Genomic DNA, 11,974 nt, shown 5'->3' on the forward strand with positions numbered 1-11,974 from the left:
GCCTGGCAGAGAGACACTGCGTAGAGAATGCAGAAACAGGATTCTAACAGAAGGTGAGCCACGTGGGGAGAGGCATGAGCCTAGTGCTATGGAAGAGGAGGGAGTGATTTCTTCAGCCCAGGAGGGTTGGGCCATGAGATCTGGATGCTGCTGGTCAAATAGGACTTCGACAGATAAGGGAAAGGAGTGATACGTCCATCTGGCCTGAAAGCCTTTTAAGTCACCACTGTCAAGGCCGGCCTTAGCACTTCAATTCTGTCTTCTCGTCCTACGACACTATGGGGAGGGTGAGAATATCTGTGTCACTAACATCTCTTTGAAGGACATCATAAGCCAATATAGCAAAAGAGCAGACCCCATCCAGAGGGCTGCCCATGGGTTGCATGTTAAACTGTTAATGTTTCCTCATAACACAACAGGGAGCCCAAGGGGCTGCTTTATATGTCAAATACCTCAAGATTATAATCCATTATAGGAGTGTATTTGTTCCCAGAACTGAGATAATCCTGGGCAAAGCTGCAGAATTAATTGCCCTGGAGCTATAAATCTCCTATTTATTTCTTGATGAGTTTACAATGACAACTTATAAATTCCTCACACCTAACCCCCTCACCCCAAATAACACACACACACACACTTGGGGGTTGCCTAGTTAGAAAGGTAAGCCAGGGAGCTGATTGTATTAGTGACAACAACATAATAATGGCAATAATGACACAAGTTACAATTCAGTGAGTGTCTCCTGCATGCCAGCTTCTTTATTAAGTGCTAAACCCACATGATTTCATGCAGTCCTCACAGCAGTGCCCTGAGGTAGATTAGATTGCCCTCGTTTAGGTAAGGTGACAGGCTGAGGCTCAGAGCAGCTCAAAGAGCTAAGGTGACTTAAGACCCAGAGCCAGTAAGCACAGTCAGGACTCAAAATTGACACCTTGGATAGCAGGTCTGTGTCCCTAACCATAAGCTGTGTCAGGAGAGCCCAGTTACAAGAGACAGGGTCCCTGCTGAGTGCTGATATCAGCTGGAACTGTTCTTTCCTTGGCACACAAGGACCAAAGCACTTCCAAGCAGAGTTCTGAAGATTCAGTATGTGGATCCCTGAGACCAGTGCCTCTGGGGCTGGGAACAGCAGAAACCAGGAGCTGTCACAGTCTGTACTTTGAACACCAAATCAGTAAACATGTTTCAGTTCCTAGTCCAAGAGCCTGGTTAATGGGTGAGAGGAAAGGCCTAGAGATGCTCAATAAATGACGAATGGAAAGGCAGGGAAGAAATGGGGGATGGTGGGGAAGGAGGAGACCCTTACAACTAAGGATAAAAAAAATAAGGCAAGTTATCAAGTTTTCACAAAATAAAAACTCAAGAAGAAGTTACTAGGGCAATGTAATAAATCCCACCCATTGGCATATTCCTCACCCAGGAGCCCTTGAGACAAACCAGCCAAACAGCACCAACACCTGCTTTATGACACCTTAAAGGTGCTGCCTAACTCAGGATAAGGTCTGTAATGTCCCCAAATATGCCTGAGCCCTTTGTGTTCCACACCTCTGACCCAAGCCTTATAATAAGATTATAGAAGGGCACAGCCTATATAATTCATCAATCAGCAAGAATATTATAGTGCCACGCAGTGTGCTGGAAGGCGACAATACAGAAATAACCAAAACCCTGTCAGGGCAGTGAGAGTGCAGGAGACAAATAGGTAAAATACAAACTATGTTACAAGGCCCTGAGTACTATGGAAAGTCCCAGAGGAAATTAGGGAGTACCAGGTAGGAAATGGGAACGGTGTTTGACTTTCAATAGGAAAGTCAGAGAAGACCTCGCCTGACAATGGGCAAAGACATGGAGGTTAGGGAACAAAGAGGGGAGAGGTTTTCAGGCCAGAAAACAGCAAGTGCAAAGGCCCTGAGGCACAAATGTGCCTGTGGCAGTTGAAGACCCGCAAGACTAGCTTGAGCAAGAAGTAGATAAGGTCAGAGAAGTCAGGGGGTGAGGAGGTCTGAAGCCATTGGGGGAACTTTGGCTTTTATTCTGAGTGAGATAGGCAACCGCTAAAGGTTCTGGGCAAAGGAGTGACTGGAAGAGGTCTGTGTTTAATTAGCATCATCCTGGCTGTTAAGCTAAGAATACACTTGATGATATCAGGGAATAAGCAGAGAGACCAGTCAGGAGATCAGTGCAGGAACCCAGGTGAAATACAATAAGCAGCTGGATCAGGGTGGTGGCAACAGAGGTAATGAGCAGCTGAATCATGATTGGCCAAAGGTTTGGATATGGGGCGTAAAGGGAAGAGGAGTCAAGGTTAACTCCAAGGTGGTCCACACTCTTGAGTTGTTTATGGTACGACTTTGGGGACTGGTGGGGATTATAATGTATAGGGGAAAAGGAACTCCCACATTTAAATCCTTCACATTGATTATGTTCTGTCTGCGTGGGATCTCATTTACTCCTCCACCCCATTGGCCCACCCTAGGCCTACCTAATCAGAATCTATGTGTTAACGAGGAGGGGAGCACCACAATCACCACTCCATAAACTGAGGTTCAGAGAAGGCGAGCTCGTCCAGGGACATCCAGCTAAAAAGGGACAATGTTGAGTCCTAGAGCCCAGATCTCCTAACTGCACATCTCATGAGCTATTTATTACCTCAGTGGTTTTATGTCAAATTTCATTCAACAAATATTTATTGAACATCTCTAGGGTAAATATAGGCACTGTGCTTATTTCTGGGGCATAGCAGGGAAGTCATGCTGCTGGCACTGAAGGAGCTCTCAGGCCCGGCTTAGGAGGGGACGACCCGCCCCCTGCACTGTCCACCTTAAGCACACTCCTCTGTACTTAGGGAGGGACAGACAATGAGTCCTCTGTCCTCCTCCTCTTCCCCCTCCCCTCCTCTCATTCACATGCAGTCATGCCCTTCTCCCTGGAAAACTGCTAGAATTCAGCTCTAGATGCACTGGCTCGGAACAGGCATGCTGACCTGGTGCAAATGAAGTGAGTGTAGCCCAGGCCCCCAGCCGGGTGTGGCAGAATTGGCTGCAAGCAAAGAAACGATAAAGAAATCTCTAACATGTGCCAAGGGAGGGATTATCTCATGGGCTCTTGCTTTTTATGAAATAGGAAAAGTGGATTTTTCTAGTTGACTGCATTTGATCGTTTTTCCTCCATTTGTTTTAAAGTTGAACATCTGATCTGGCAGGGACTTCTCATATTCAGCTGAAAAAAAGATATCTTCTGAGGTCCTCTCCCAGCCTCCCATCATAGGACATGGTGGTGGCAGGACTTGGAGCATCATTGCACCGCCCCCTAACACATCACAGCCCTCAGCATAAACATGTCTAAAATTACTTCTAATTTTGTCCATGCTTATCCACCCAGGGATCTTCTCCTTCCTGGTTTATCAAATTCCCTATATTTTCCCCATGGTCTCACTGTTCTTTCTCTCTGTTAACTTCTGTAAATTGTCGTCTACAGCTGGCCTCTCTTGCTGCTGTAAGTTACTACTGCCACCTGGAAGCTAAGAAGAAGACATCCCCCTAGGCCCAGAAGACCCAGAAATCTTCCCTACTCCAACCCAAACCAAGCACAGTTGCTGTCACTACCCCAAAGCTCTCACCTCTGAGTTGGGACATGGAAGGCACTGAAGCTGAGAGGCAGCAGCATGCAGTAGAGTAGGGCATCTCGGTCTGCAGCATGTATACCAACCACCGGGGATCTTGTTGACACGCAGATTCTGATTAGGTAGGCCTAGGGTGGGCCAGAGAATCTACAGCTCTAACAAGCTCCCAGGTGATGCCCGTGCCTCAGGTCTGCACACCACACTCTGAGTATCAAAGATAAAGTAGAAGGCCCCATGGGTTAGGAAATTGGGACACTACCATTAATTAATTCATAAGTCTTGCAAGTGGGCAAGATTAATGTTTCCAGAATGTGGCCTGCAAACTATAAACCTCTAGTGATGCTCCTTTAAAAAAAAGAAGAAAGATTTTATGGTCAAGGTAACATAGGTTTGGGAAATATTGCATATTTATGTGTACCCCACACTTGCTGTGAAGTCCTGTTTCAATACTGTTCAATATTGTTTAACTCTGCTTATCCCAATGAGATGTACTTTTTGGGTCCTGTTCCTAATGTGATTATGTTTTCAGCCATTGAAATACCAGCCAAATACCATCCTGTGGCACTGATTCTGTTTCTGTCCAGGAAGGGACCTATTCTTTGGGACCTGTTTCCACCTATACATGAATCTGCTTCCTAGGTGCCTCTCTTCCTCCCTCCTTTCCAAGTGACCCAGAAAGGGAACACCAGGGCATTTTCCCTTCAGGTCCAAGATCTAGAGCCAAACCCAGCATCAGATTCTCAATTATAGACTTCAGGACCTCAAGGGACCAAGTTTCCAGGAAAAGAACCCTAGTACTGTATGAACTTGAGGGTGCCTGTTTCCCACAGGACCTAATCCTTGCTTTGCACATAGGAGGAGTTCAGTGAAGGTTGGCTGAAAGTCTGGTGATTTAGGCAACAAAACGAGAAATTCTGTTGACCGAGTAAAGTTGGGGAAATCCTTTCTCTTCCAGAAATATCTTCCTAGTCCTAATCTTGGAAGTTTTCTACACCAACAAGGCTAAAGAAAGAGCAGGCAAGACCCAATTTCAGTTCTTCACTTCTATACAAGTCATACCATCAAGGAGCTTAGAGCAGTACTGAGAATTGACCCCCACAGCCTCCAGGGGAAACAGCCATAGAAACTCTATCCTCATAGCTTCCTAAGAACTCAAGGGCAAACATACCAATAACATAGACTGACTTACATTGTGCTTTATTTATATAGCCCAGTGTTCTGACAAACTCCTTGTGACTGGAACCTGTAGCATTAACAGCATTGACTCTCTGGGACCCAAAGTAGGAGGATGGAATGTACAGACCAGGAACCAAGACCCAATAAAATCATTTCATTTTTTTCTTAAATAAAAATGTTTTAAGTGTTCAAGCACAAAATACACTAATGGAATTGATTGTCCTATTACAATTTTCAGTCACTACTTGGAGCCCAGTGAAATTACAAATTAATAAATGCAATGAACCACATAAAGTATTCATTTCATAACTGACTCTCTGGCTCCACTGGGGCTGGGCAAGAGCTGGGCCAGCAGTGGGGACCGAAAGAGGGAGCAGATGCTGAGGCCGGTCAAGCTCTCTGGAGTCATGGACGGAGAAGGTCTGAGAAAAAAAGATATGAGGCGTCTGGGAGGGCTTTCAACTTCCTTTCCACCCACCCCCAATCAAGAGAACCCAAACACCCGAACCACCTGATGGGTAGGCCTAAAAATCTTTAATAATGAGTTTCCTCTCATTCAATGATTGAGGAAAGTAAGGGCCCAGATGAATGGAGAATCCCCTTCTGTAGGACTCTACAAAACTATCCTACCGCCATCCCTCTCTTGTCCAATAACCCCCACTGGACCCATGTGTAGGGGACAGGATTCGGAGGCAGGGAAGATGCTAGGCAAGTAGCAATAGGTGTACAAGACAAATTCAGTTTAATCAACATTTTGCCCAATGCTGCCCAGTCTTCCTACCTTCCAACCAGGCACCAGCCCATGTAAGCGTCACAGCTACTATCACTGGAAATGGAGCCCAAGACAGAAGAGTCATTTCCCCTTCCAAAGCTGAGTTTTTCTTGGGGCTCCCGACTCAGTGAGAAGATCTGATGGAAGTACAGAACATCCGTCATTCTAACTTAGCAGCATCATTGACCTGTTGCCCATATTTCCCAACTTGCTAACAATTTGAAAGTCATTTCAGTTGACTCAGCTCCTAATTTAAACTGAAATATCTTTTGGAAAAGTCTGCCAGTTAGTCACGCCTGAGTATGAATTACTGTTACTCACCTGATCAAATTGCCTATTTTGAAGTAGAGGAGAGGAAGGACAGAAGCAGGGATTTTAAAACAAAGACAACTGGAGGAGGGCCTCGGTGACCTACGAATTACAGTATTCTGTCAGGTAGCTAAGCTGCTCTTGGCACGGCTAAGGCTATGAAGTGGAGTGGAAGATATCTTTTCTAACAAGCTTGAAAATCCAGAAGACTTTTTAAAAATTGGTAAGTATGAGTACACAAAAATTTTTTTGGATAAAAATAAAACCATCATGACAAAAAAAATAAACCCTCCCAAGGTAAGTCAAAAGACAAATAGTAAACAGCAATATATATATATACATTTTTTCACTCAGGTCATAAAAAGCTTATCTTCCTAATATATAAAGAACTATCAGAATCTGTTAAAAAAAAAAAAGAAAGAAAGAACCAGAATGGGTAAGAATAAAGTCCATTGAAAAATGAGAATGTTAGAGAGTTCACAGAAAATATAATGACTTAAATGCATGGAAAGATGCTCACCATTGTAATAAGAGAAATGCAGATTAAAATACATCATAATACCATTTTCACCTATCAGATTAACAAAACTCCAACAGCTTGATTTTTATACCCTGTTGAAGAAGCCATAGTGAAGCAGGCACTCTTACTTCTCGGCAGTAATATAAACTCATACAACCCCAGTGGAGGACAGCTGAGTAAAATTTATCAAAATTATAAATGAATGAACCCTATGGTTCTACAGTTCCATTTCTGGGAGTTATTTCTATAAATAGGCTTACATATGTGCCAAATGGCATGTGCAATGTTATTCACTGACACAATACTAAAATAATAGCAGAAATTAGGTACAACCCAAATTACCACTGAAAATGACTGGCTAAATGAATGATGTACATGCATACCATGGGATTTTGTGAAGAAGCTATTAAAGAGCAACAATGCTTTATGCTTTATATCCACAGATATGAAAATACACAATATCTCCAAGACATATTGTGAGAAGAAATAGGACAAAACTAGGTGTTTCATAATAACTTTGATTATGAAGCAGAGTAGAAAAGCAGGACATAAGAATCTTTATTTATATTTATTTGCACAAGCATAAACTCTAGAAGTGTACCTAAGAAACTAATGACAGAGGTGCCTGGCATGGGATTGGAGTTGAAGCTGGGCGGATGTGCAATGGATGAGAGCAGGAGTGAGAAGATTTTGAACCACATGAATATATGACATATTTAACAAATTAACTCACAAAAGGTACTAAGAAAATAAAACACAGATCCTACCTCAAAGAGTACACATGCTACCTGTCAGTATTCATATAGATCCACCCACAAAAGAACACACCTTAGCTCCACTTAATGATGTCCTAGAAATAAGAACTCTGGTTTTAAGCAGAAAGTAAAATCATCAGACCCAGTAAGCGGACCTCAGTCTTGTCACATCTCTTCTTGCCTGCATTCTCACATGGCAGCACCTGTGTACCCAAACAGCAAGGCCACCTCAAGAGCAAGGGCCCAACCAGGCTTTCTCCAAGCTGTGCTGACCTGTCCATCATTAGAAAAATTAAAAATGTCAACATGGCCACCATGGATATGAGCCCATTGGCAACCAACATCCTCTGCCAGCCTAGCACCTTCTCCTGCCCCCCTTCCCTATCACACATTGTGTTTGGGGCAAAGTGTAGGGACAGCATAAAATATGCTCTGAGTTCCAGGAGGTTCCTTACCAAAATCACCTGCCTTAGTTTGAATCCCCTCATACCAAAGCAGACCTGGAGACAGGAATTCAGATACCCGTAGTTTATTTTGGAAATAATCCCAGGAAGCACAGTGAGGGCATGGAGAAGTAAAACAGGGAAGACAGGAATGTCAATGAAAGGTGTGCCACTGAACAGGGCATTGCTATGGTAAAAACTGGAGCTCAGGCCCACCTGGAGCTGGGATACTGACTCACCACCTCCCATCTCTCATTGGTGGAAGGGCACTCTAGGGTGTTATTTTGCCAGCATTTGCACAAGTGGGCATTGTGCTTCTGAGACCTGAAAATGTCTACAGGTAGAGAGACACAAGGAAAAATCATGTCCAGGAACTACATCAAAGTGACCTCAGGGAGGGTCTAAGGGATTTGGCAGTAAACCTTCAACATTTTCTACATTACCCTAGGCAGAGCTCAGGAGGTTTAATTAAAAGGAGAAAGACCCAGAGAGGCACCCAACAATATTTTCAAATATGTGAGGACCTCACACAGAGTTGGTGGGGGTATAAATAACCACAAACATTTTTTGTATTTAGAAATAATTTACTTAGAAGTCCATAAATTAGTCATCCAAGCAATAATTCAGTCTTTCCTGATCCCTCCTCTCTTCTTTCAATAAAAATGTATAGGTACAAGGGATACAAAAATTAAAACATTATGTTGATATCCCCACTCAAGGCACCTACTATCTACCCTCGACCAGACCCAAAGTTATCTATTCTATGTCCCATGTCTTTCAAGTGTTGCGATTTAAATGGCGAAGGGACCAGTAAGTAACATAAACGAAAGAAATGAGCCAAAGTAACAAAATAGGAAATAAGAAATGACAGGAACTATGCCAACTTGAGAACATAAGCCCCCTCTAAAGATCCTCAAATGTGGTTTAAAAAACAGTATTTTGAACAAAACAAAACAAACAAAAACACTGTTCAAGACTTCTATTTCAGGGAGCAGATTTACCTTCCTGCCTAAAACCACAAAGAAATCAAACTATGTATTTTTTCAAATGGGTTTCAAGACACTGGCCATCAGACAATGAATGCCAATCGCACCTGAGAGACAAGAGACAAATGGCGTGAGCCCTAGATTGCCTCAACTCACCACCTTGAGAGTTCCCAGGCCATGATGCAAGTGGGGGCCAAAAGAGGCCCTGCGCTGAAGAGACAGCTGAGAGTCTGAACGCAGCTGCCCTTTCAAAGTCAGAGCAGCATAAAGGAGAGAGCCTGAGAGAGAGTTCCAAAGATCTGCAAGAGGTCCTCCCCTCAAATTTTCAGGCAAGTCAGGAAACTAACAGGGGGAGTTGGGTGGGATCACCCAAAAGGATTACAGGAAATAGCACCCAACACCCACTTAGGGCTGGGAACAATGCTAGCTCCCACCAGGCAGGCTGGAAAAGCACAAAATTCATCAGGCATTGAATAGGACACCCAGAAGGGTCCTGCCTCAGTAGTGGGGAATAATTTGTGCTATATAATCACTGCTTAGGCCCTGTATAATAAATCTTAAAAGCAAGACCTGAAAGAATCACATTATCTTCAATTAATTTAGCTGCATCCCAGAAAAATAATCACATTAAATATAAATGCTCTAAGCACCATTTATAAAAAATTCAGAGATTGTCACAATAAAAAAGCAGGTCCCAACTATATCCTGCCTATAAGAAATGTACTTTAAAAACAAAGACATAAATAGGTTAAACATAGAGGATGGGAAAATGGTAGACCATGATAACACTAATAAAAAGAAAATTTGAGTAGTATATTAATGTCAGATAAGGTAGATTTTGAGTAACAATATTAGCAGGAATGAAGAATATCATTTCATAATGTTAAATGAGTCAATTTGTCAAAAAGATAGAATCCTAAACACATATATACCTAGTTATAGAACTACATAAAGCAAGAACTGCTTGAAATTCAAGGAGAACAAAGACACATTTACAATCAAAGATTTCAATACCTCTTTCTCAATAACTGATTGGACAAGTGGACAGAAAAACAGGTCAAACATAGAAGACTTGAACACATTATCAACTCATTTGACCTAACAGACATTTAGAGAACGTTCTATCCAACAGATTATACATTCTTTTCAAGTACATACATACAGCATATTTACCAAGATAAACTATATCCTGTGCTACAAAAGATTTATACAATAAATTTAAAAGGGTTAAAGTCATATAAAGTATGTTCTCTGTCCACACGGAATTAAATTAGAGATCAGTATATGAAAGATCTTTGGAAAATATTCAAATGTTTAAAAACTAAATAACATTTTTAAGTAATCCATTGGTCAACAAAAAAATCAAAAACAAAATCAGAAAATATTTGAAACTGAATTAAAATGAGAATACAGCATATCAAAATTTATGGGACAGCACTAAGGCAATACTTAGGGGAAATTTTATAGCACTAAATGCCCATATTAGGAAAGAAAAGAGGATTCAAATCAATTATCTCAACCTCAAGAAACTAGAAAAAGGAGAGTAAATTAAACCTCAAGTATGCATAAAAAGGATGTAATAAGGAGTAGAGTAGAAATCATGATGTGGGGAAAATGCAGAGGGAGAGGGGAATCAATGAAACCCACAGCTGGTTCTTTTGAAGAATTTATAAAATTCATAGACCTCTAGCTGATCAGGAAAAAAAAGAAGACACAAATTGCTAGTATCAAGAATGAGAGAGACAGATTATACCATTATAGATTCTATAAATACTAAGACGATAATAAGGAACTATTATGAATAACTTTATGCCAGTTAACTCAACAACTTAGATAAAATGGACAATTTCTTTCAAAGACACAAACTACTAAAGCTTACTCAAGAAACAATAGGTAAGGTGAACAGCCCTATATGTGTTAAATACTGAATTTTTAGTTAGAATTTTTCACACAAAGAAAAATTCAGGCTCAGATGGCTTCACTGGTGAACTATATAAAAACATTTAGGAGGAAATACTCCTAATTACATACAAACTCTTCCAGAAAATTGAAGAAGGGAGTACTGCCCATCTCACTCTATTAGGCCAACAGCATCCAGATACCAAAACCAGGCAAATACAATATCAGAAAACTACAAATATTACTCTATGAATGTAAGTGGAAAAATTCTAAACAAAATTTTAGCAAATTGAATCCAACAATATGATAAAAAGTTAATGTATCATAAACAAATGGGATTTATTGTAGCAATGCAAGGTTAGTTAAATATTCAAAATTCAACCAATGAAATTCATTGTATTTAACAAACTAAAGAAAACTATATGACCATTTCAATAGACACAGAAGCATTTGATAATATCTAATAACATCTATTCCTGATTTGAAAAGAAAACTCTCAACAAATTAGGAATACAGGGGAATTTTCTCAACCCAATAAAGAGCATCTATAAAATACCCACAAGCTGCATCACTCGTAATGGTGAAAAACTGAAAGCTTTCCTGCGAACGTCAGGAATAAAAAAAGGATTCTACTTTTAGCATTGCAACATTTTACTGGAAGTTCTAGCTAGTGCAGTCAAGAAAGATAAAGGAAAAAAGTGTCTTTCTAAATTGGAAAGGAAGAAGTAAAACTGTCTTTATGCACAGAGAGCATAGTTGTAGAAAATTCTATGGAATCCACAACGATAACCAAGTTTACATAATGCATGTAAAATACTCACGAAAAAATATATAAACATCATTTGTACTTCTATCTACTTACAATGAACAATCAGATATTGACTTTTTTTTTTTTTTTTCAGGAAACTGGGGGCAAAGAAGCACTGTGCGGTCCTCCCAGGTAATTTCACAAGACCAGTGAAAATCTTTAACAGAACAACTGAATAAATATGGAATTTTGAACAGGCTTCACCTGGGAAATGTTCTGGGGCACGTTTCTCAGTGTCCTCAAATCACACTGCCTAGCTGGAAGTGTCTCAGGTGCAACTTTGATCCACAGTAATCTGTGACCACCAAACTGAGCTGAGGGATCTAGATTCCAGTCCCAGTGAAGTCTCCATATCACTGATAAGTGAGGTCCCTTTGTGATTTTAGTTTCTCAATCTATAAAAATGATGTGACTTCAGCCATTCCTCTTGCCGTTGCCCTGAAATGGCCATTCAGTGTGAAGTACGCCAGGAATACAAAGAAAGAAAACGAAGGTGAGACCCAGGGTCAGGCTCAAGGTCAGCCCAGCACAGTCTCTCTCAGCTGCCCAACTGTCAAACAGGAAAGTTCCTTAAGCCATGGAGAAAGGAGCTTGAGAATAAAGGCAGAATTTGTCCTCAGAGGTTCTAGGCCAATAAGCTCTAAGAACCCACCCTGACCCCCCAAAAAATGAGAGAATCCAAAA

Source organism: Manis javanica, chromosome 8 (assembly GCF_040802235.1).
Source record: "Manis javanica isolate MJ-LG chromosome 8, MJ_LKY, whole genome shotgun sequence".
NCBI classification, from domain to species: domain Eukaryota; kingdom Metazoa; phylum Chordata; class Mammalia; order Pholidota; family Manidae; genus Manis; species Manis javanica.